The sequence below is a fragment of the Eptatretus burgeri genome, chromosome 10 (genome assembly GCF_056783735.1).
Source record: "Eptatretus burgeri isolate ZD-2024b chromosome 10, Ebu_testis_v1, whole genome shotgun sequence".
In the NCBI taxonomy this organism is placed as follows: Eukaryota; Metazoa; Chordata; class Myxini; order Myxiniformes; family Myxinidae; genus Eptatretus; species Eptatretus burgeri.
Window position 1 is genome coordinate 72832785 of NC_140970.1, and position 27422 is coordinate 72860206.

The 27422-nt window shown below is 41.7% G+C and overlaps 1 protein-coding gene across 1 annotated transcript in view; it reads right to left on the minus strand.

The window, feature by feature from the left end:
• Positions 1–27422, minus strand: part of LOC147018860 (metal cation symporter ZIP14-like) — a 207044-nt gene that overhangs the window by 132122 nt on the left and 47500 nt on the right. The gene's annotated exons all lie outside the window — the stretch shown is intronic.

Genomic DNA, 27422 nt, shown 5'->3' on the forward strand with positions numbered 1-27422 from the left:
TAAAAAAATGACTTTTAAACACCATCTTTATCGAAAACACCGTCAGCGCGCACACGCAAAACCTTTACGTGACTCAACGACGCGTCTGCTCGAGCGCACTGCATCACGTGACGACCCGTGACGCGTCGAGTGAAATATTTTATACAATCATAAAACGTCTCTAAAACATCCGATTTTTACCAGAATTTCGACAACCGAGTTTTAAGCATCCTAAGCGATCGCAAAAACCGAAGACAAAATTAAAATCGAAGTTAAAACGAACTCGTAATGTCGAGCGAAGCAAAAATACTCCATTTCTACACATTAATTTACGGAATTATGTTTGACCTCACTGTGACCGATTTTGACCAAAATCGAATCAGCGTGAGCCATCACCCTCCTGAATCACGTGGTGTAATTTGACATTGGTAGCTTCTTCCGTTCGAGTTATCGTGCCTACAAACAAACAAACAAGCAGTCATAGACTGGTACTTAGGAAATCATCAACTTGACCTCTGACCTTGTCTAATAAAAGCTGCCTCTAGAGAAGGTAGCGACGCAAACCAGAAGTTTCTACGATGATTCTGTACGAAACCATCAAAAATCGAATGTTTGACCTCACTGTGACCTTGACCTTTGACCGATTTTGCCAAAAATCTAATCAGCGAGAGCCATCACCCTCCTGAATCACATGGTGTAATTTGACATTGGTAGCTTCTTCCATTCTCGAGTTAATCGTGCCTACAAACAAACAAACACACAAACAAACAAAAACGGAAGTGATCAATATACTTACGAAATCTTTAGATTTCGGAAGTAACAAACACACAAACAGAGGACAGAAGTCATCAATATACTTACGAAATCTTTAGATTTCGTCAGTAAAAAACAAACAGAAAGGGGTGAAAACAGTAACCTCCATCCATCTTCGATGGCGGAGGTTAAAAATACCCCTGAGTGGGAGTGCCGGTCATCTCTGCCAGAGGTCGAAAGTAACTCTGTGCCAGACTGGAATAGGGGCAGTTCATAAAGTACGTACGCTCTACTTCCAGGTTTCAAAACCACCCACCCACCCCCCTCATACATCGCTAATCGCTTGCAAAGCCAGCAGTTCCTTATGAACCGATGTTTGCAAGTCATGACAATGCAGTCCCTAGCGGTGTAATTTACCTTTTTCTTTTAATATCACAGCATGTCATTTATGAAAATAAAAGTACAAATTGACATTCAAGACAATGTTAATGTCATAAATGAAAGTAAGTGTACATATAAACTTGTGTTCCATTGTTTTAGTTAAATCTGACAAAAGCTTCAAATGTAATATTTGTCTCGGCGAGTTCCGGTTCTTAATTTAATGCTTTGATTTTTGTATGTACTTTATGAACGGCCCATACGGGGAATTAGAGCGAAGCTTGAAGGGCTATAAAATCGGAACGAGAGCAAATTTCAAAAAAATGGCTCGTGTTGTTCGAGATAATAGTCCATAGTATCTGAATCACTGATAACATTAGATCTCTCTTAATAAATGAGGGAGGAGATACGATTTGAAAGACGATTTTCGCAACTTTGACAGCCTCGTGACGTTGACCTCGACCTTGGACGACCTTGAAAGTTATATCGTTGTGCATGTCTCATCGACCTCAATCCATTCTACTATTGGTTATTTGTCTCCACTCGGCTTGATTGTGGACGGACGGACGGACAGACTTCGAGACTGTTATTATTACGTCATCTCCACTGAGATGATAGAGATGACCTAAAAATGGATGAATGCAGAGCGTTTTGGAATTAATAAACTATATTGAAAAGTTCGTGGAATCTGGAATTGCTATCTTTAAGTTATCTGAGGTCCACTCCCTCTATGTTCATCGTCTTGAAGATATGGGCATCAACAAGGATGTAAACAAGACCAGGTTAAAAGATAAATTGTTACAGCACTTCCCTGAATCCCAAGAGCAGCAAAATGGAAAGTATACCATAATTGTTTTCAAAGAAGGGATGAGAAGCATGTTGAGTGAAGCTCTCAAGGTCCATGATTTTTCAGAAGATACTGCCATATTGGCTGAAGCAGCTATGATTAATGGAAAGGACATTTTCAATCATGATAGCTTTAGATTTTGTGGAAGCTTTCCATCCAAATGTCAAGAAAACTCCATACCTTCCAGTCTCAAATCTTTGATCTCTTTGGTCCTGAATAGACTAAACTTAAAGAATCAACATCATCATGAATCTCAGGCACCTCTCTCAATTGGTCAAGCAATATACTTCAACACCAAGAAGAAAACATCCAAGCCAGATGCACACACGCGGCTGTAGAGCGTGAGCCTCGTGACCCACTTCCAGTTGCGGACCCACTTCCAGTTGCGGACCCACTTCCAGTCTACATTGAATTGAACATTCATGCTCTAACAAGAAGCAAAAACTCGATCCAGCAGCTTTATCATATGGGAATCTGTATATCCTATGAAAGGGTTATCGACCTTGAGGATCAGATGGTATTCAGCTTGTAAACACTTTGAGGAAGATGGAGTAGGTTTTTTTTTCCACTTGTTTAGGTAAAGGGTGCTTCATTGTTGGAGCTCTTGATAATTTAGATCATAATCCTAGTTCCACCACTTCACAATCTTCTTTTCATGGAACTGGTATCAGCTTGTTCCAATTTCCCACAGAATCGAATGCTACTGAACTCTTTCTATAGAGTGCAGCCTGCGGCTGCTGGTTGCATCATTGGTTGGGACGCGGCTTTTTCCGCTGATGCAGTGTCCCCCTTACCAGTACACTGGTGCTCATTTTTCCGACCTCGAAAGGATGACAGGCTGAGTCAACCTCCTGGTGTGTATTAATTCAGCGGCCAACGGGGCTTGAACTCAGGACCCTAGGATCCCAAGCCGCCACCGTAACCACTAAGCCAACACCAAGTTGTTACTGAACTGAGACCACTTATCATATCACCACTTTCTGAAATGTAAATATAACCAAGAGGGATACATCACTTTCATGAAAGGCAAGAAAGCCAACTCATATCAGTTGTTGTGCTGCTTATTCTGGTATATTGACTGACTTATAGTCTAAATCATAATATATTGTTCAGGAATTACGTACATGTATTGATATCCTGTATAAATAAACTAATATATTATTGAAAAAGTTCTATTTTTGAAGTCATAATGACAAAATAAGCTGGCAGAGGACATTCATATGAGTAAAATAATATTTTTTGACCCTAAAAAGCCCTATTTTGACACCAAATTTATGTTGATAGCACTTCTAGAACCAGAGATATGTGATTTTTTAATTTTCATTGGCGGCCATCTTGGATTTTACTGCGCTGATCGCGTACCGAGAATATTTCATCAGGGCTCCCCTTCTAAATTTGTTTCCTATGGCCAAAAGAAGCCATAAACAAAGTTTGGCGCTTTTGTCCGCCCTGTAACGATTATCACCCTAAACCACCCCACTATTAGCCAATTCGGGCTGAGGGGTAAAAAGTTCAATGTATAAATGATAGTCCGTCGGTCAATGTAAAAAAAAACAAATTTTCATATAGAATCTTGGCAACTGTGTTTAATTCCATCTAAATACATCACTGATCAGAAAAAAATGTTATTGCCAGTTTTTCTGTGTGGTCCCAGGGTCATTATTGGTACAAAATAAACATTGGTGTGAAAAATTCGATAATATTTGACCAAAAATTTAGTTTCTTTAGTAAGTAATAGAAAGGCTGTTTGGGCCGTAAATTGTTCATTTGGGTCCGACAGACTCTGGTAATTCCGCTCGGTTACACTGGACCGAGGTCGCTAGAGCGACTCAGTTTGACAGAGCCCATCGAGGGTGTGGTTTCCCTGGTAGCTGGACTGCGTGGGTACTTAGGTATATTGAACTTTGGCAATTAACCCTACCCCACGCAGTCGTGGTATTGGCGTCCATGGTCTGCTGAGGGACCAGTGACGTTTGGAGTTATCCAAGGATCATGACCTAAATTCCGGGTGTTCGGTGGGAGACGACTGCACTGCTCCACCTAGTGGTCGTTTATCGCCACCCACCCACGGCCCACAACAATATTACAGACACTTCACTGGCCTCTGGCAAATTATAGCGTCGAATGTGTTCATCAGATGGTCGCTTCTTGGCATCGATAACCATCTTGATTGAGTTGTCACTGTTAGTCAACTCAATGGCAGATTTGAGAGAATAAATGTAAGGATTTATATCTCCGAGTAAATTCTGTAGTTCAGTCAGTATTCCAGCATATGCACAGGTGGTGTAAGAATAGCTGTACATCAACACCGTGTTGACCCGTTCAGCCGTTTCGGAGTCTATAGCGGACATAATGGGTGAATTATAGTATGTACTAGCAAAGTACCCGCCCATGGGCGGGTACAGTTATCTGTTGAATGGCGTTGGTCCCGTCTCGATCGGATGAAATTGAGAAATTGATGTTATCCGGTGATCTTGACCCCGTGACCTTTGACCTTGACCCCCTTATGTCCGTTCCCAAGGATCACATATGCCAAGTTTCATCTCATTCTATAAAGGACAAACAAACATGAAAAATTGACGTTTTAGTCAATTTATGACGTCATAACTCGAAAACCGGGAGTCAAAAGTGAATGTCGTCAATCAACTGTGTCATTTAATTTTGATTATCTGTCGAATGGCGTTGGTCCTGTCTCGATCGGATGAAATTGAGAAATTGAAGTTACCCGGTGACCTTGAACTTGACCCCCCCCCCCCATGTCCGTTCTCATGTCCCAAGGATCACTCATGCCAAGTTTCATCTATTCCATCCAACGGTTCAGCTGGCTATAAAGGACGAACAAACAAACAAACACACATACAAACATATTCTATTTTTTTAGTATAGTAGATACCGTGTGACCCCTTAAAATGATCAGAATGATCCAATCCACCATGAGAGTATGTTTCCATATAGTAATGAGTCCCTATGTGTGAATATTGTGCAGTTAAATGCTATTAATGTATAATTCTTCACTACAAGTACCAGCACATGGAGTCTCAAAAAGATGAGCATTTGAATTTCCAATGGACAAAGTGTCGCATTAAGAATTTTCAAACATCAGTCACTCCTATTGTGAACCAATGTGTCCCACTTCAAACCACATATATTTACACCTGAGTCCTTGCTCCTTATGTTACTCCTCTTCCTCATCTTGTCCAATTACAGTGGGTTGTGTGTTGTGACATTTGTCCTCATCTCCCAGGCAGTGGCAGAGTTCAGTGCAGACAAGATTGTGGTGTCTGCAAGAGCAGCTGCCTGAGCATGTCCTGTCTGTGGATGCACAGCTGCATCGCGTCAGCTGCAAAACTGCATCTGGAGCTGGTGCTTCCTCGGTCAGCACTGGCACCAGTCGACCAATTTGCTGCTGCCATCCAAGCTCCAGAGGGTTGGGGATGACTGGGTCGAGGACCAGGTCCTGTGACCAAACACTCACCTGTACATGTGCTCGCCTGATATGCTCCAACCAAGCACCATGGGTAGGTGGTAGTTTGTCCACTCCTTGTTCAGGCTTCAGTAGTTTGAAGAGGTGCCACCTGAGGTCCTTCGCCTGGGTGATGTGGAGTCGTCTAGGATAGAATAGTGCGCACAAGAACTCTTCACAGCCCTTGACCACTTCAGCGGATGGTTCGGCTCCTTCTCCAAGCCCAGCCAGTGCAGCAAGTACCGTGGGGCTTGATGCAAGGAATGCTGTGAAGCATCCCTTTTTGCCCTTTCCTTGTACGTGTCCAGTTGTATCACACCCGGTCAGTGCGTGCCAGTTGATTAAAGCAGATGCTTTATCTGGACCAAGTTGGTCATAGATTGGTTTCAGCATGACTGTGACGACGCTCCATGATACCCATGATTACTGCTGGTTCGATGACCAGTTGTGGCACCCTGCGAAGAGCCAGGAGTAGGACATCGGTGTCTTGGGAGTATAGGTGGACTCTGAGTCCTGTTTCTGCAACTTCCACCACATGTAGAATCATGAGAGTGTCTGCCTCTTCATGTGTGCTCACACCTGTAGAGACAGGGCAGTCGGAGTTTGTCACGACACCACTGCATGTCACGGTCACCAGGTTTCCAGCAGTACTCATGTCGATGAGTTTTTGAGCCAGGTACTGAGTGAGTGAACCCTTTGTGCCGTTGCTTGCGAGAAAAGTACCTTGTACTATGTAGGATCGGATTCCCTTTGACTTGCCTCTGCGCCGTTCTCTTGTGCCTTCCTTCAGTGAAGATACTTTGGTATAGTTATCAAAGATAACCCTCACTTGGTCATAGCCTCGAGCTTTTGAGTCGATGATCTTGACATATGATGTGCCAAGGTCACTGCAGTTATTGAAGTTCTTGACGGCCATCAACTCCTGCAAGACTGCCATTCGGACTTTCAAACATTCTGTGGAACGTTGACTCTGATGACATGGGGGTGAGTGTCACTTGTCTGTCTGTCTTGCAGGCCTGTACTATTGATTGAGACGGATGAGACACGAGTTGTGCAAGTGTTCGGTGTGTGTCTCGGTTGTTGCAGCTTTTGCTCCTTGCAAGACCCATCTTGTGAAGATGATCAGTTCAGCTGGTACACCTGATTCACTGCACCCGACCAGTGACCCATTAAAGGACCATGGATCATCCTTTCTAGACCATAGGATAGCTTGCCTAATTTTGTTGGAACACCGGAAGATTGTGTTCATCTCTCCTTTGATGTCTCTCTCCTCTATTGCCTGGTCTATAGCAGAGCGACCAGCTTCATTGGAATGTAGGACTGCTGACTTCCTCCTTCGTGCATCAGTGATTGTGAAATTTGTGATGTTCTGTTGGATTTTCTCCAAGAGGACCTGCCGAGTGATTTTCTCATTGTGAATTCCATGATCGTGCATCATATTGGTGTACAGTGCAGCCACCTCGGTCAGTGTAATGATGTCTCCTTGATTCAAGCGCTCTTTTAATTCGGCAAAGAAATCAATCTCTGCCGAAATAGATGCCACAGTGTCTTTGTCTGACTGGTTGTCCCTGTTACTGAGCCTTTGGGGCTGCTGCACGTAGCGCTGCCAGTGCATTGTGTGGCAACTTGTGTGGTACTTGATGTCCCTGGACAGGAAGTCTCCCTCCGCAAGGCTGTCTGTCATATTCAATTTCCATTGGTCATTATGACTGACATCTACAATCTTTTTGACTGATTTTCCAATGTCTGAAGTTCTGCATAAGTGAACCTGCTCTGGGTTTGAACCAGATCTGGCATGTTTCTTTTCGTGTTTGATATCTTGGCAGTAGAAACAAAGCTCTCGGTTGAACAGGCTGACGTGGGATTGTGCGAGTGACCTTTTCATTGACTCAGCAGATTCACTGCTATCAGGCATCGTGGTACTACTTGACATGGGTCGTTCCCCTTCCTTCTTGTATGACAACACGCTTGAACTCTTCGCACAGTGCATTCTCGTATGGCTTTTTGTCTCTGTCAGTGTGCCCTTTGTGTATCACCTCACTGTAGCATGTCCTTTGCCATACAGCATGGTTTCGTTCCAAGATCTCCGCTGACAAACCATGCAGCCATTGATTCAAATCAACGAAGTCAGGATTCCTATATTCAGCTCTTTGACTGGTATCGTCAATAAATTTCTGACAGCTTTCACGTTTTGGATAAGTCAGTGAATCCAGCTCTCTCCCTTTGTTTTTAGTGTTCACCCACTGTTCTCCTTGGCATTTGAGGCAGACGTTAAAATCAATTTATTGTTTCTTTATAGGTGGTTCTCCTAATGCTGCAGAGGTGGCCATCTTCGTTTATGTTCTCTGTGAAGGTGCAGATGTTGGGCTTGACAAAAGTCGGCAATCAGAACTTGCAACAGCAATGAAGTCGAAGCTGGGACGTATTAATCTGCAACTTACGAAACAAATGCAATAATAAGGTGACACCAGTGGCGGATCTACGGGGGGGGGCAGGGGCCTGACCCCCCCTCCCCCCACAGACCAAAAAAATGCCAAATTTTCTCACATATACACTCCAGCTTTGCTCGAGATTCTGCTAAGCCTCAAGCAGGCCGCAGAAACGAATTTCCGGGTGCCTATTTTTCAAAATTTTCTGGGGGAGGACCCCCAGACCTCCCTCACGGACTTCGCGTCTTCGGCACTCGTGAGTCAGGGCCGACGCCCCCCCCCCCTTGAAATTTCCTAGATCCGCGACTGCAGCCCCATATGTTACCTAAGATCATAAAATATCAGTTGTTAGTAGAATTAGTGTAGTATTTTGTATTATTAAATTTTTAAACAATCAAACCATATTTTGACTCTGAGGGTACAAAATACCTTAAGAAAAATTGGCAATATTTGTTTTCGTATTTTACGAGATAATTTGGATGAATTGAAATGCATTTAAATGCATTTGCCAAAAGTCTGGCTCCCCAAAATTGAAAAATATTTTTACGGCAACTAAAATTTTTTCAAATACTTTTGCTCAGAAATCACCCCGGGACCAAATAGAAAAACTGGCAACATGTTTTTTTTATGTCCTAAATACTATTTAGAGGAATTTAAATGCATTTGCCGAGATTATAAACAAAAAGATGACAAGATTTAATTTTTTTTTTTACATTGACCCATAGACTATGATGTAAACGAAAAAAGTGGTAAGCAGAGGTCAAACCCCAGCATGGAGCCTTTCCACACAACCACAAACACACCAGGGATAATGTTCTGCATCACTCCGCCAGGATCTGGACATAGTCAGAGGACCCATCCATCCATCGGGACCATACTCTGTGCAGAGCATTGGTGCTGCCTCAGCAGTCTCCTTGGCTATTAGGAACAATCCTGGTGGGTCGCCACTCCGACACAGAATACCAGCATGCTGGCACTCATTTTGCCGACCTCGGAAGGATGACAGGTCGAGTTAACCCCAACTGGTATTAATTCAACAGCTGAGTGGGATTTGAACTCAGGACCCTCGGATCCCAAGCCCACCACCCGAACCATTAAGCCAACACCAGGTAGAGATATACCACCCAAACCAACACATTTGCTGCCAAAGTACGTTTCAAGCCTCGAGAAAATACAACACGAAGTCATTCACCGACCGCAGAAAATCTCCGAATAAAGTCCCCTCAAGAGAATGCTATGCCTTCGGCAAAAATGCTACGGTTAGAACGATACTCTCACATACTATAGTTGGTAACATGTCCGACTGCAGTCGCCTGCAGTCGTCTTCAAAGAATTACTGCAGGAAAGGAATGCTATTTTTCTCTGGGCATGCCAAAGGGGATCCCTCCTCCCCCACCCCGGGGGATCCCTCCCCCCCCCACCCCAGGGGATCCCTCTCCAACGCCCACAAACATTAATGCCGCCCGTGCTCCTGTCGGGTTGGCCGAAGGGAAGTCCCTGGCCCAAGACCTTCACGAACCAGCTCGGGCAAGTCCGCCACGAACAAACATCACCAATGCATCGACACTACCATCTGTACACAGGAGCCCCCATCAAACAAACAAACAAACAAACAAGCAGTCACAGACTGGTACTTACGAAATAGTCAACTTGACCTCTGACCTTGTCAAATAAAAGCTGTCTCGAGAGAAGGTAGCGACGCAAACCAGAAGTTTCTACGATGATTCTGTACCAAACCATCAAAAATCGAATGTTTTGGATGTTTGACCTCACTGCGACCTTGACCTTTGAACGATTTTGACCAAAATCTAATCAGCGCTAGCCATCAACCTCCTGAATCACGTGGTGCAATTTGACATTGGTAGCTTCTTCCGTTCGAGTTATCTGTACCAAACCATCAAAAATCAAAAATTTGACCTCACTATGACCTTGACCTTTGACCGATTTTGACCAAAATCTAATCAGCACGAGCCATCGCCCTCCTGAATCACGTGGTGTAATTTGACATTGGTAGCTCCTTCCGTTCGAGTTATCGTGCCTACAAACAAACAAACAAACAAGCAGTCATAGACTGGTACTTACGAAATCGTCAACTTGACCTCTGACTTTGTCTAATAAAAGCTGTCTCTGGAGAAGGGAGCGATGCAAACCAGAAGTTTCTACGATGATTCTGTACCAAACCATCAAAAATCGAATATTTGACCTCACTGTGACCTTGACCTTTGACCGATTTTGACCAAAATCTAATCAGCGCTAGCCATCACCCTCCTGAATCACGTGGTGTAACTTGACATTGGTAGCTTCTTCCCTTCTCGAGTTATTGTGCCTACACACAAACAAACAAACATACAAACAAACGTACAAACAAACAAACAAACAAACAAACAGAAACGGAAGTCATCAATATACTTACGAAATCTTTAGATTTCGTAAGTAACAAGCAGTCATAGACTGGTACTTACGAAATCGTCAACTTGACCTCTGACCTTGTCTAATAAAAGCTGTCTCTAGAGAAGGTAGCGACGCAAACCAGAAGTTTCCACCATGATTCTGTATCAAACCATCAAAAATCGAATGTTTTGGATGTTTGACCTCACTGTGACCTTGACCTTTGACAGATTGTGACCAAAATCTAATCAGCGTCAGCCACCACCCTCCTGAATCACGTGGTGTAATTTGACATTGGTAGCTTCTTCCGTTCTCGAGTTATCGTTGCAACAAACACACACACAAACAGATGACGGAATTCATCAACATACTTACGAAATCTAAAGATTTCGTAAGTAACAAACATAGACTGCTACTAACGAAATCGTCAACTTGACCTCTGACCTTGTCTAATAAAAGCCGTCTCGAGAGAAGGTAGCGACGCAAACCAGAAGTTTCTACGATGATTCTGTATCAAACCATCAAAAATCGTAACGTCGACCGAAGCAAAAATCTCCATTTCTTCACGCAATTATTCATTAACGAAACTCAACGACGTGTCTGCTCGAGTGCACTGCATCATGGGACGACCCATGACGCGTCGAGTGAAATATTTTTTATACAATCTTAAAATGTCTCCAAAACATCCGATTTTTACCAGAATTTCTACAACTGAGTTTTAAGCAAACTAAGCGATCGCAAAAACCGAAGACAAAATTAAAATCAAAGTTAAAATGAACTCGTAACGTCGAGCGAAGCAAAAATACTCCATTTCTCCATGTGAATTTACGGAATTATGTTTGACCTCACCGTGACCTCGACCTTTGACCAAAATCTAACCAGCACTAGCCATCACCCTCCTGAATCACGTGGTGTAATTTGACATTGGTCGCATCTTCCGTTCTCGAGTTATCGTGCCTACAAACAAACAAACAAACAAGCAGTCATAGACTGGTACTTACGAAATTGTCAACTTGACCTCTGACCTTGTCGAATAAAAGCTGTCTCGAGAGAAGGTGGCGACGCAAACCAGAAGTTTCTACGATGATTCTGTACCAAACCATCAAAAATAGAATGTTTTGGATGTTTGACCTCACTGTGACCTTGACCTTTGACCAAAATGTAATCAGCGCCAGCCATCACCCTCCTGAATCACGTGGTGTAATTTGACATTGGTAGCTTCTTCCGATAGAGTTATTTTTTGGATGTTTGACATCACTGTGACCTTGACCTTTCACCGATTTTGACCAAAATGTAATCAGCGCCAGCCATCACCCTCCTGAATCACGTGGTGTAATTTGACATTGGTAGTTTCTTCCGTTCTCGAGTTATCATGCCTAAAAACAAACAAACAAACAAACAAGCAGTCATAGACTGGTACTTACAAAATAGTCAACTTGACCTCTGACCTTGTCTAATAAAAGCTGTCTCTTGATAAGGTCGCGGGCAAACCAGAAGTTTCTACGATGATTCTGTACCAAACCATCAAAAATCGAATGTTTTGGATGTTTGACCTCACTGTGACCTTGACATTAGACCGATTTTGACCAAAATCTAATCGGCGCTAGCCACCACCCTCCTGAATCACATGGTGTAATTTGAGATTGGTAGCTTCTTCCGTTCGAGTTATCTGTACCAAACTATCAAAAATCGAATATTTGACCTCACCGTGACCTTGACCTTTGACCAATTTTGACCAAAATCTAATCAGCACTAGCTATCACCCTCCTGAATTACGTGGTGTAATTTGACATTGGTAACTTCTTCCGTTCTCGAGTTATCGTCCCTACAAACAAACAAACAAACAAACAAGCAGTCATAGACTGGTACTTATGAAATCGTCAACTTGACCTCTGACCTTGTCTAATAAAAGCTGTGTCGAGAGAAGGTAGCGACGCAAACCAGAAGTTTCTATGATGATTCTGTTCCAAACCATCAAAAATCGAATGTTTTGGATGTTTGACCTCACTGTGACCTTTGACCGATTTTGACCAAAATCTAATCAGCGCTAGCCATCACCCTCCTGAATCACGTGGTGTAATTTGACATTGGTAGCTTCTTCCGTTCTCGAGTTATCTGTACCAAACCATCAAAAATCGAATATTTGACCTCACTGTGACCGATTTCGTCCAAAATATAATCAGCACTAGCCAACAGCCTCCTGAAACACGTGGTTTAATTTGACATTGGTAGCTTCTTCCATTCTCGAGTTATCTGTACCAAACCATCAAAAATCGAATATTTGACCTCACTGTGACCTTGACCTTTGACCGATTTTGACCAAAATGTAATCAGCACTAGCCATCACCCGCCTGAATCACGTGGTGTAATTTGACATTGGTAGCTTCTTCCGTTCTCGAGTTATAGTGCCTACAAACAAACAAACAAACAAGCAGTCATCGACTGGTACTTAAGAAATCGTCAACTTGACCTCTGACCTTGTCTAATAAAAGCTGTCTCTCGAGAAGGTAGTGACGCAAACTAGAAGTTTCTACGATGATTCTGTACCAAACCATCAAAAATCGAATGTTTTGGATGTTTGACCTCACTGTGACCTTGACCTTTGACCGATTTTGACCAAAATCTAATCAGCACTTGCCATCACCCTCTTGAATCACGTGGTGCAATTTGACATTGGTAGCTTCTTCCGTTCGAGTTATCTGTACCAAACCATCAAAAATCGAATATTTGACCTCACTGTGACCTTGACCTTTGACCGATTTCGACCAAAATCTAATCAGCACTTGCCATCACCCTCCTACATCAGGTGGTGTAATTTGACATTGGTAGCTTCTTCCGTTCTCGAGTTATCGTGCCTACAAACAAACAAACAAACAAAAAAACAGAAATGGAAGTCATCAATATACTTACAAAATCTTTATATTTCGTAAGCAACAAACAAACAAACAAACGGAAGGCATCAATGTACTTACGAAATCTTTAGATTTCGTAAGTAACAAACAGAAACGGAACTGATCAATATACTTAGGAAATCTTTAGATTTCGTAAGTAACAAGCAGTCATGGACTGGTACTTACGAAATCGTCAACTTGACGGTTAAGAGCCACAAAAGGTGAATCCTACAGTAGATCAAGTTGACAAGTTAATTTATCTTATACTTTTTATTAATCTATGAACTTGTATGTGAAAATACATGCCGTGGATTCAACACATTTCTCAACTGCAATTGCTAACTCACCCCAGCTAATCTATATGGCAGCAGCAGCCAACCGATACATGATTGACATTTGTCATAGACTATGCAATTTTCAAACAGCACATATTGTGAACTACAGTCATGCGCCGCTTAACGACGTTCCGGGCAATGACGGATCGCATATACGACGGATCTGCCAGCTCTGAAAAAAAAAAAAAATGAAAAAAAAAATGTATCTGAAAAATTCCTATCGCCGAGTGATGTCGCCGACGTAGCGCTGCCAGTCATATAAAAATAGCACGTACAATTATGTACGCTGTACAGTACATAATACTTCATAATGATAATAAACGACAGTGTGGCCCTGTTATAATGCGATCGTTGAGGTCCATAAAATGTCATCACGAAAAAAGCATGGTCGTGCTAAATCGGGATTCAAGGAAATCGGCTTTCAAACTGAACCAATGTTTGCACGTTTACCTTCCAGCAAGTAAATTACCTTTGAATTGAAGAATTCCACGAATAAATCGTTTTTACAGTCGAAATTAAAACACGAATTTCTTTTTGGTGAAACTTTTCATGTTGTTAAAACAATCGCACTGTTCCGAAAATATATATCACAATTGACAGGTGCTCGTTTCTTCATTTATAAATTATAACATAGATGCAATGATTACGTATTTATAAAATCCAAACGCTATTTATTTATCTTTCTATAATCGATGCGAGAGGAGATTGTAAGCTGCTGCTAACAACACCGATGGCCGTCATGAACAGCACAAAGGTAAAACTAACGTGTCTTCCGTCTCTTGGACGTGTGTTACAATTGCCAACAGTATTCAGTACAGTAACATGCTGTACAGGTTTGTATCCGAGGAGCAATAGGCTATACCATATAGCCTTGGTGTGTAGTTTTGTGTAAGTAAGATGTTCGAAAACGAAAACGAAAAAAAAAAGATGTTCGCACAACGACGACGTCGCTTAACGACGAGTTTCTCAGAATGTACCCTCGTCGTTAAGTGGCGCATGACTGTACTCATAATGTTTTGGAAATTAAATATATATATTTTGTTGGAATGAACATTCAGTTTACTAAATGTTCTAATATCAAGAAAAATTTAAAGTTGTCAGTAAAATCTTGTTCAACATGTACTGTCCCAAACATAGATATGATTAACATGCAAATTGACTTTAAAACGAGCACGTAATGCCATGTGTTACAATCCCCCTCATTAGCATAATCTTCAGTTAAGCCTCAGATATGACACCTGACATAAATCTCATAAAACATCCGATTTTTACAAGAATTTCAACAACCGAGTATTAAGCATACTTAACCGTTACCAAAAGTGAAGACAGGATTGAAATTGACTTTAAAAAAATACCCCCCGAGCGGGAGTGCCGGTCATCTCTGCTTGAGGTCAAAAGTAAGTAACTCTGTGCCGGACTGGAATAGGGGCAGTTCATAAAGTACGGACGCTCTACTTCCGGGTTTCAAAACCACCCACCCCCTCTGTATGTAGGCGAGTGACCCCCACCCACTCTGTATGTTGGCTAGTGACCCCCACCCACCCCCATATGTGTCTCATATCACATCACAATACTTGAAGAGTACAACGAACTGTAGATTTATCTCAAATGCATCAGTAATTATTAACTATGGTAATACAGTAATATGGAACAATTATTGACGTCCACGGATTCAACATCACGTCTAAAATGTTCCTGTGAACGGGCATATTTTTCCCCCTCGCGATGACGACAGGCTCACCATCTTCTGAAACGCTTTCATGTAGTCTGACACCACTTTCATAAAGTATGTATGCAGCCGTCGTACCACCCACCCACCCCTGTACGCAGGCCGTACGCGGGCTTTAAACCACCCACCCATCCCCCTCATACATCGCTAATCGCTTGCAAAGCCAGCAATTCCTTATGAACCGGTGTTTGTAAGTCATGACGATGCAGTCCCTAGCGGTGTAATTTACCTTTTTCTTTTAATATCATAGCACGTCATTTATGAAAATAAAAGTATAAATTGACATTCAAGACAATGTTAATGTCATAAATGAAAGCAAGTGTGCATATAAACTTGTATTCCATTGTTTTAGTTAAATCTGACAAAAGCTTCAAATATAATATTGGTCTCGGAGAGTTCCGGTTCTTAATTTAATACTTTTTTTTTTGTATGTACTATATGAACGGCCCATACGGGGAATCAGAGCGAAGTTTGAAGGGCTATAAAATCGGAACGAGAGCAAATTTCAAAAAAATGGTGTGTTGTTTGAGATAATACTCCGTACTATCTGAATCACTAATAACATTTGATATCTCTTGATAAATGAGGGAGGAGATACGATTTGAAATTGATGATTTTCGCAACTTTGACAGCTTCGTGACGTTGACCTCGAAAGTTATATCGTTGTGCATGTCTCATCGACCTCCATCCATTCCACTATTGGTTATTTGTCTCCACTCGGTTTGATTGTGGACGGACGTACGGACAGACTTCGAGACTTATTATTAGGTCATCTCTACTGAGATAAAGATGCCCTAACGAGCGCGTAATGCCGTGTGTTACAATCCCCATCATTAGCATAATATTCAATGCATAATACCTCAGTCAGATACGACACCAGACATAAATCTCATAAAACATCCGATTTTTACCAGAATTTCGACAACCGAGTTTTAAGCGTCGTAAGCGATTGCAAAAAACCGAAGACAAAAATAAAATCAAAGTTAAAATGAACTCGGAACGTCGAGCGAAGCAAAAATCTCCATTTCTCCACGCAATTATTCAATATTATTTTATCAAAGTCACAAAACCGTAATATTCGGGCATCCACCAACAATCTTTACATAATCCGACAGCTCAGCGAGTCAGGCATGCGACAATAAACTTTATTGGGATAAAAAAAGACTTTTAAACACCATATTTATCGAAAACACCGTCAGCGCGCACACGCAAAACCTTTACGCGACTCAACGACGCGTCTGCTCGAGCGCATTGCATCACGGGACGACCTGTGACGCGACAAGTGAAATATTCTTTAAACAATTTTAAAACGTCTCCAAAACATCCGATTTTTACCAGAATTTCGACAACCGAGTTTTATGCGTCCTAAGCGATCGCAAAAACCGAAGACAAAATTAAAATCGAAGTTAAAACGAACTCGTAACGTCGAGCGAAGCAAAAATACTCCATTTCTCCACATGAATTTACGGAATTACGTTTGACCTCACTGTGACCTTGACCTTTGACCGATTTTGACCAAAATCTAAGCAGCGCTAGCCATCACCCTCCTGAATCACGCGGTGTAATTTGACATTGGAAGCTTCTTCCGTTCTCGAGTTATCGTGCCTACAAACAAACAAACAAACAAGCAGTCATGGACTGGTACTTACGAAATCGTCAACTTGACCTCTGACCTTGTCTAATAAAATCTGTCTCTTGAGAAGGTAGCAACGCAAATCAGAAGTTTCTACGATGATTCTGTACCAAACCATCAAAAATCGTAACGTCGACCGAAGCAAAAATCTCCATTTCTCCACGCAATTATTTTATCAAAGTCACAAAACCGTAATATTCGGCCATCCACTAACAATCTTTACATAATCCGACGGCTCAGCGAGTCAGGCATGCGATGATACCCTTTATTGGGATAAAAATGACTTTTAAACACCATCTTTATCGAAAACAACCTCAGCGCGCACACAGAAAACCTTTACGTGACTCAACGACGCGTCTGCTAGAGCGCGCTGCATCATGGGATGACCCGTGATGCGGAGTGAAATATTTTGTATCCAATCTTAAAACGTCTCCAAAACATCCGATTTTTAGCAGAATTTCGCAACCGAGTTTTCAGCGTCCGAAGCGATCGCAAAAACCGAAGACAAAATTAAAATTGAAGTTAAAACGAACTCGTAACGTCGACCGAAGCAAAAATACTCCATTTCTCCATATTAATTTATGGAATTATGTTTGACCTCACTGTGACCTTGACCTTTGACCAAAATCTAATCAGCGCTAGCCATCACCCTCCTGAATCACGTGCTCTAATTTGACATTGGAAGCTTCTTCCGTTCTTGAGTTATCATGCCTACAAACAAACAAAAACACAAACAAACACACAAACAGAAACGGAAGTGATCAATATACTTACGAAATCTTTAGATTTTGTAAGTGACAAACACACAAACAAACAAACAAACAGAAACGGAAGTGATCAATATACTTTCGAAATCTTTAGATTTCGTAAGTAACAAGCAGTCAGACTGGTACTTAGAAATTGTCAACTTGACCTCTGACCTTCTCTAATAAAAGCTGTCTCTGGAGAAGGTAAAGACGCAAACCACAAGTTTCTACAATGATTCTGTACCAAACCATCAAAAATCGTAATGTCGACCGAAGCAAAAATCACCATTTCTCCACGCAATTATTTAATATATATTTTATCAGTCACAAAACCGTAATATTCGGCCATCCACCAACAATCTTTACATAATCCGACGGCTCAGTGAGTCAGGCATGCGACGATAACCTTTATTGGGATTAAAATGACTTAAACACCATCTTTATCGAAAACACCATCGGCGCGCACACGGAAAACCTTCACGTGATCATCGACGCCTCTGCTCGAGCGCGCTGCACCACGTGACGACCCGTGACGCGACGAGTGAAATATTTTTTATACAATCTTAAAACGTCTCCAAAACATCCGATTTTTACCAGAATTTCGACAACAGAGTTTTAAGCATCCTCAGCGATCGCAAAAACCGAAGACAAAATTAAAATCGAAGTTAAAACGAACTCGTAACATCGACCGAAGCAAAAATACTCCATTTCTCCACATGAATTTACGGAATTATGTTTGACCTCACTGTGACCTTGACCTCTGACCTTGTCTGATAAAAGCTGTCTCTGGAGAAGGTAGCGACGCAAACCAGAAGTTTCTACGATGATTCTGTATGAAACCATCAAAAATCGAATGTTTTGGATGTTTGACCTCATTGTGAACTTGAGCTTTGACCGATTTTGACCAAAATCTAATCAGCGCTAGCCACCACCCTCCTGAATCACGTGGTGTAATTTGACATTGGTAGCTTCTTCCGTTCTCGAGTTATCATTTTTTGGATGTTTGACCTCACTGTGACCTTGATCTTTGACTGATTTTGACCAAAATCTAATCAGCACTAGCCATCACCCTCCTGAATCATGTGGTGTATTTGACATTGGTACCTTCTTCCGTTCGAGTTATCGTGCCTACAAACAAACAAACAGAAACGGAAGTCATCAATATACTTACGAAATCTTTAGATTTCGTAAGTTACAAACACAGACAGATGACGGAAGTCATCAATATTCTGAGGAAATCTTTAGATTTCATAAATAACAGGTGGGTGAGCATACCGATTCTGGCTCACTTTTCCCCATGAAAGTGAATGGGGGATTTTCAGCGATTCATTTTTTTTTTTCCATAAAAAATAAACCCCCTTTTTAGCCCAAGGTATATTTATTTGTCTCCCCTTTTAACCTTGGGGCATTCTATTCAAATAACCAATGCAACAAGATAAAGATTTGTTCAAGTAGCAAACTAGTAATGTGATTTGTTAAAGGTGATTCTGAAGAAATATCTGAAACGTGTAAGCCTCGGGACACTCTTTTTCAAATAACCACTGCATATTGTTTAGCTCACTCATTGAACCTATAAAGATTTGTTCATTCTCAAATTCCTTCAATAGTTTAATTTTCTTTGCACAATAATCCCCATCTAAAATATTTAAAAATAAAACATTTGAATCTTTATATTTTTCAAGATACCCCTTTTGTGTCATTATGAAATGATATACTTCTCTCATTGATCTCATCTGACCACCCCCTGAGGTGCATATCATTTTTGTGCATAAACCACGCCATGAAAAAGTTTTGTTTCAAATGTTTGTTTTCAGTTCGTGCCGTGAAAATGAGGAAGTGTTTTTCGACAAGGTCGTGCTGTGAAAATGAGGAAGTGTTTTTAGACAGTCATACTGTGAAAAAAATAGGAACTATTCTGTGAGACAAGGCCTCGTGTTTATATTTTAAATCAGAACACTAACAGGCTTTTAAACACAAGTTTAATCAAAATCATTTTAGGGCATTTTAAGTATGTTTTGAAAATGATTCATACAATTTGAGAATATAATCGCCCAATTATTTTCCAAGCTGTCTCGCCCGAAGCGTCATTTCCTGTGGCCACACCCGATGATTAGGCAATTTCCTCATCGTTGCCTTATAAGTGATTCACCAGACAAAGTTTCTGCCAGACGGGATTTTCATTTTTACAACTGAGACATGAGCGATCTTTCTTCTGACGAACAAAACAGCTCACCACAAAGTTGGTAAGCTTGTGTATGGGTTCCTCTTTGAACGATAAAGCAATTGATTATAAATTAAATTGTGATTATTCTGATATATATATATATATATATATATATATATATATATATATATATATATATATATATATATATTTTTTCTTCCTGGCAGGTCCTTGGAAGAAGAGCAGTTTACATATCACGACAAGGTGCATGAAATGAAGGCTCTTATTGAAGAGGTCAATCATCTTAGAAGAGAATTGAAAAACATTTTTAATGACTGGCACGAAGTCTTATCACGGCCTCTGATCTTTTTGCCATCTTGTACTAATGGTTTACAACTGAGACATGGACTATTCTTCTTCCGACGAAGAAAACAGCTCACCACAAAGTTAGTAAGCTTGTGTATAGGTTCCTCTTTGAATGATGAAACAATTGATTATAAATTAAATCGTGATTATCCTGATATTTTTTTTTTTCCTGGCAGGTCCTTGGAAGAAGTGGAGTTTACATATCACGATGAGGTGCATGAAATTAATGCTCTTATTGAAGACGTCAATGATCTTAGAAGAGAATTGAAAAACATTTTTAATGACTGGTACAAAGTCTTATCACGGCCTCTGATCTCAAATGAATTAAACCAACGGTGAGACGTGTGTGTGTGTGTGTGTGTGTGTGTGTGTGTGTGTGTGTGTGTGTGTGTGTGTGTGTGTGTGTGTCTGTCCCTGTCTGTCTCTCTCTGTTTGTCTCTCTGTCTGTCTTTCTACCGACCTCTGTCTGTCTCTCCATCTATACCCTTGACTCATTATTTTATTTTTTTTCAGTTCGATCACACAACATCAGCTGTTGAAGCAATCTGGTACAACACATGATTTTCTGGAGGTAAATGTTTCTGAATTATTATTTAGTTATTTGTTTATTTATTCTTTTATTAAAATCACTCTCTTTGGAATGTCGCCTTATGTTGGTTTCATCATTAGCTTGGACGCGGTTATGCCAGTACACTGGAATTCATTTTATTGGCCTCGGAAGGATGACAGGCTGAGTGTGTTAATTCGGCCTCCTAGTGTGTTAATTCAGTGGTCAACGAGGCTTGAACTTAGAACCAACACCAGGCTTATTAATATTACCATGCAATTATCTTTATAAAACCTAATTATTATCCACTTTTTGTTTCAAAACAGAATATGCTGTCTGAGTTTCGAAATCACAAGACATCTGAAGAAGATTGCTGGGAAAGATTATACATTCTCGCAAATGAATATTTAATATTTTCAATTTTGATTAATTATATTTGTTTTGTTTATAATTACTTGATTTTGAATTACAAAAAAAGAATCAAGACATGAAGAGGGAGGGAGGGGGGTAGGTGCGCTCCCCCAACGACCCATCACCCCCTCATCCCACCCCCTCCCTCCGTGTGTGTGTGTGTGGGGAAAGGTGGGGGTGGGATGAGGGAGGTGGTGGGTCAAAGGTGGGGGCGCACAGGGGGGATGAGAGGGGTGGGGCTTGTGTGGGAGGGGCTTGTGTGGGTGGGGTTTATGTGGGCGGGGCTTGTGTGGGTGGGGTTTATGTGGGTGGGGTTTATGTGGGTGGGGCTTGTATGGGAGGGGTTTATGTGGGTGGGGGCTTCGGTGGGGTTTGTGTGGGCAGGGTTTATGTGGATGGGGCTTGTGTGGGTAGGGTTTATGTGGATGTGGATGGGTGGAGCTGAGGGATTGGAGCTTGTGTGGGGTGGGTGGATGTGTGTGGGGTGGTGTGTGTGGATGTGGGGGTTTGTGTGTGTGTGGAGCTTGTGGGGGGTTGTGTGTATGTGTGTGTGGAGCTAATTAACTTGTGGGGGGTTTGTGTGTGTGGAGCTTGTGAATGTGTGTGTGGAGCTTGTGGGTTTGTGTGTGTGGAGCTTGTGGGGGTTTGTGTGTGTGTGGAGCTTGTGGGGGTTTGTGTGTGTGTGGAGCTTGTGTGGGGTTTGTGTGTGTGGAGCTTGTGGTTTGTGTGTGAGCTTGTTTTGTGTGTGTGGAGCTTGTGGGGGGTTTGTGTGTGTGTGAGCTTGTGGGGGGTTTGTGTGTGTGGAGCTTGTGGGGGGTTTGTGTGTGGAGCTTGTGGGGGGTTTGTGTGTGTGGAGCTTGTGGGGGTTTGTGTGTGGAGCTTGTGGGGGGTTTGTGTGTGTGGAGCTTGTGTTTGTGTGTGTGGAGCTTGTGGGGGGTTTGTGTGTGGAGCTTGTGGGGGGTTTGTGTGTGGAGCTTGTGGGGGGTTTGTGTGTGTGGAGCTTGTGGGGGTTGTTTGTGTGTGGAGCTTGTGGGGGGGTTTGTGTGTGTGGAGCTTGTGGGGGGTTTGTGTGTGTGGAGCTTGTGGGGGGTTTCCAGTGTGTGTGGAGCTTGTGGGGGTTTGTGTGTGTCCAGGAGCTTGTGGGGGGTTTGTGTGTGTGGAGCTTGTGGGGGGGTGTGTGTGTGAGCTTGTGGGGGGTTTGTGTGTGTGGAGCTTGTGGGGGTTTGTGTGTGTGGAGCTTGTGGGGGTTTGTCCAGTGTGTGGAGCTTGCGGGGTCCAGTGCGTGTGTGTGGAGCTATCCAGTGGGATCTGGGGTTTCCAGTGTGTGTGCGAGCTTGTGGGGGGGTTTGTGCGTGTGGAGCTTGTGGGGGTGATCTGTGTGTGTGGAGCGTGATCTGGGGGGTTTGTGTGTGTGGAGCTTGTATCCAGGGGGGTTTGTGTGTGTGGAGCTCTGTGGGGGGGGTCTGTGTGTGTCCAGGCGCTTGTGGGGGGTTTGTGTGTGTGGAGCTTGTGGGGTTTGTGTGTGTGGAGCTCTGTGGGGGTTTGTGTGTGTGGAGCTTGTGGGCGGTTTGTGTGTGTGAGCTTGTGGGGCGGTTTGTGTGTGTGGAGCTTGTGGGGACCAGGTTTGTGTGTGTGGAGCTTGTCCAGGGGGTTTGTGTGTGGGAGCTTGTGGGGGTTTGTGTGTGTGGAGCTTGTGGGGGGTTTGTGTGTGTGGAGCTTGTGGGGGTTTGTGTGTGTGGAGCTTGTGGGGGTTTGTGTGTGTGGAGCTTGTGGGGGGTTTGTGTGTGTGGAGCTTGTGGGGGGTTTGTGTGTGTGGAGCTTGTGGGGGGTTTGTGTGTGTGGAGCTTGTGGGGGGTTTGTGTGTGTGGAGCTTGTGGGGGTTTGTGTGTGTGGAGCTTGTGGGGGGTTTGTGTGTGTGGAGCTTGTGGGGGGTTTGTGTGTGTGGAGCTTGTGGGGGGTTTGTGTGTGTGGAGCTTGTGGGGGTTTGTGTGTGTGGAGCTTGTGGGGGTTTGTGTGTGTGGAGCTTGTGGGGGGGTTTGTGTGTGTGGAGCTTGTGGCGGCTTTGTGTGTGTGGAGCTTGTGCGGCGTTTGTGTGTGTGGAGCTTGTGGGGGGTTTGTGTGTGTGGGCTTCGTGGGGGGTTTGTGTGTGTGGAGCTTGTGGGGGGTTTGTGTGGAGCTTGTGTGGGGTGGGGTTGATGTGGGTGGGGTTTGTGTGGGTGGAGTCAAAAAATTTCAATTTATCTTTGTCTTTTGTCATTCCTGTGAATAAAGTGAAACTAAAATCTCTTCCCCTTCTAAATCATATATCTTATAAGTCCAAGGAACCGTATCTATTACATAAACAATTTTTAAAAGTTTGTTCGTCCATCGTTTAATATAACCTTTTTCAACATGAGATTTCCACCTATATATTCTTACGATATCACCAACTTTGAACTTAGGTTTTCTGACATTAATCTCTTTTTCATATTTTAATTTTGTAAATGTTTCTGATGGTTTCATATTTGTTGACGTGTGAATCGTGTTATTATACTTATCCACAATATCCTGAATAAAAGATGACCATTGTTGTGAACTGAGTTGTGTGAATTTTTTATACAGTCTCTCTTTAAAGGTACGATTAAAACGTTCAACAACAATGGTCTTCCCTTCATTGAAGGTACTGTATAATGTAATACTCTTATTTTTTAGAAAATTCATAAATGTCTTGTTATAAAACTCTACCCTCATCAGTCCACAATTTTTTAGGTTTTCTCTTACTTTTATTAAATATCTGTTGAAAGGCTAACATAAGAGTATTACCTGTTTTGTTTTTTAATGGGACAACCCATGCGTATCTGCTCCTCAAATCAATAACGGTTAAAGCATACTTGTACCCCTTATCATTATTGAGTTCAATCAAATCAGCGGACCAGATATAATCTACTTCCTTGGAATAAAAACTTTCCTTCACTGAAACTTTGTGAATATTGGTTTATATTATTCATCAGCTAATTGCTCTTCAATCCTAAGGCCCGGTCACACCTTGACGTTTTAGCCAGCGATGGCAACGTATTAAAATGTATGTAAAACGCTGGCTGACGTTGAACTTTTGATGTTTTTTTTTTAAGATTCGGACGTATTCATAACGAGTTGGTCGTATGCATAACATATTAGTAATGGACACAGAACGTTTCGTTGTGTTATAGATAACTTATACCAACGAATGCTGAACCTGTTGTTGGCCTACACAACCTATGCCCAACGATAGTCTAACTTCGGCATAGCGCGTTGCACGCATCGCCGACGATGTCGTGACGTAGCCTATTAAAAGGCTGACGCACAACGATTCGAATCATAACTGCCGTAGAAATGGAAGTGACAACATCGCGGTCCCACCTTGGCGATCTTGCCAGCGTATGCCGACCTAAGAAAAATGTGTCCAAAACGTTGGGGGCACGTCAAATACGGTATGAGTAAGTTTGATATACGTGAGTAGAACGCTAAAGTATGCTATCATACGTCGTAGTAAGTAGAGTACGTCAAGAAATTTTAAACATGTTCAAAATTTTACGACGTACTCTGCGTATGACACACGTTCCGCATGCGATGGGGATAAGTTTTACACACGATATGTGGACGCTTACACACGCCCACAAAGGCTACTTATAAGCTACTCACAAGTCGAAACACTTTGCGGTAATGTCTTTTTTACGCGAAACTTATTTCTAACTTATGTTTGACGTGCTTTGAACCAATTCTTTACGTAGTCCCAACACACATCGACGTATGTAGACGTATTCCAATGACGTCTTCCGGTCGACAAAAAAAAAAAAAAAAATGAATGTGTTTCTAGCTTACAACTGCCATATAAAGACGTGTTCCCAGCGGTTTTGGGAATTGGTATATAAAAATGCTGCTCATAAAAGGGGAACCCAACAGTGTTTTCGAGTTCCTTTTTGAGTCGATGTCCATGTCAGCAGTAACAGTATCAGTATTAGTATTAGTAGTAGTTTGTTCATGTTGGCTGTAGTAGGTGAGTGTGAGGGGGAGGGTGTGGGTTATGATGGATCGTCCTTGCGTCCGCGTGTCCACGGGTAGGTTCATAGGTTGCCACTCAACGATTTAAATGGCTGCATCTCCACTATTGAAAGTAGACGCTTGCGCTCAACAATTGGATTTTTTTTACACTCAACGACTTTTAAACGGTACCACTCAGCTAGTTTCATTGTTTACAATGAACGATTTAAATTGCTGTCACTCGCCTTTGTTTTTTGACGCTGGCGCTCGGAAATTTTAATCGTTTCTATTGAACGTGTTAAATCGCTCAAACCCCACTATTGAAAGTAGACGCTTGCGCTCAAAAATTGGATTTTTTTTACACTCAACGACTTTTAAACGGTACCACTCTGCTATTTTCATTGTTTACAATGAACGATTTAAATTGCTGTCACTCGCCTTTGTTTTTTGACGCTGGGGTTTTGAAATTTGAAGCGTTTCTTCTGAACGTGTTAAAACGCTCAAACTCGACTATTTTAAATAGACGCTGCCGATGGACAATTGGAATCATAGCCAAGCTAGACATCGAAGTGTGAACATCCTCGTCATGCCGAAGAAAAGTTTGAAGAATGCTGCAAATAAGTGTCCTGGCCGTGGCCGTGGACGCTGACGCAAGGACGATCCATTATACCGACGTCTTTCAGCCTATGAGTAACTTAAAAGTAACGTCTGTCGATGTGTGGCAACAACACGTTAATCATAGGTTAGAAATAAGTTTTTGGTACGCTAAACATTACCTCGGCGTGTCTCAACTTATGATTAACTTACAAGTAGCATGTGTTGACGTCTGTCAACGATCGCAGACCGTGCATACAACTTGTGGCCAGCGTAGCGGAATGTGTGAGTCATACGCCGGCATACGTAGTGAAATTTCAAGCATGAAAAAATTTGAGGACAACCGAAAAGTACAACGTTTAAAGCCAACGTACAACAACGTATGGCAGTGTTTTTCAGCGTGCTCTCAATGTTATCAAAACTTACCCATAACGTATTCAACGTGTGCCAGCGTTTTAGAAAAAAAATTCAAAAATCGGCATACGTTGGCTAAAACGTCAAGGTGTGACCGGGCCTTTACTGACATCATTAGAGCCTATAAGTTTTTTGAATTTCCAAGTCCAAGTTTCAATTTAGCACTGATCATCTTCTTCATGATGAACCTATCAACTTTTTCTCTCAAGGCTGGATTTTGTATCAGAGACAAATTATACAACATTTCTCTCTCGGCTTCATGCTTTTCTTCCAAAGTTGTGGTATTCCCATAATCAATATCGTGTCTCGTGCACACTTCATCAACTCTATTGATGGGCTCACTCCAGGATTTAGGATTGCCTGCCTCATCTAATCTTTTATCCAAGTTTGTGCCTGGACCACAGAAAGAATACCCTGGTAGATGTAATTCCCCAAGTATTCCAGTAGTTGTAAATTTACTTTCTGATAAAAACTTTTGTATTAATATCTCCTCCGAGTTTGTGTTTGGAGATAAATTGATTTTTTTTTTGAACCACACACCGAACATATACCTTTTTGTATAACCCTGTTATTTTTACTTTTAAAATATGAGATATTTTTAGTATTAGTTTTCTTTTTACATTCGAGACAATAACTCATTTATTTATGAGAAAAATTCCGACAGACTGCAAAAACCTTTTTAGTTTCCAACATGCACATTTGAATCTTAATTTTTAAAACATAAAGAATCATTAGAAATGCCTTCACTCTCTCCTCCATTTATTTAAGGAAAAAAAAAATAAAAAAAAAAACTTTAATTAACATCAATATCCTCTCCCTGAAAACGATGTCAACGGTCTTGTCGAAAATACTGCTAATAGACTTGTCAATTCTTTGTTTTCCTCCTCGGTGGGTTGAGTTATTTTCTGTCATACCACTGGTTTCCATATTTTGATATTTATTCAGTCTCGCTCTTTCCTCCCTCTCTTTCTTCTCCCTTTCCTCCTCTTCTCTCTCTTCAACTCCTTCCTCATCCCTTACTATCCTTGAATCACTTACACCCCATAGAATATCATACATATATTCATCAGGATTTCTTGTTATTCCTGAATCCAAAATATATATAATTTTTTTTTTTACAACAGGAAACCAATAAAATTTATTTTGAATTTCTAAAAGAGCCTTACCTTTTCTTAACTTTAGAATTTTTTCATTATTTAACATTCTCATTAAATCTAAAGTTGTCGGTTTATCAACATCAGCATAATGCCAATCTTTTATTGAAAATACCTCATTCTTATGTTGTAGAACATATTTATTAAAATACCGAATACCCTTTTCTTGAAGGTATGCTTGGAAACAGAAATGATAATTTTC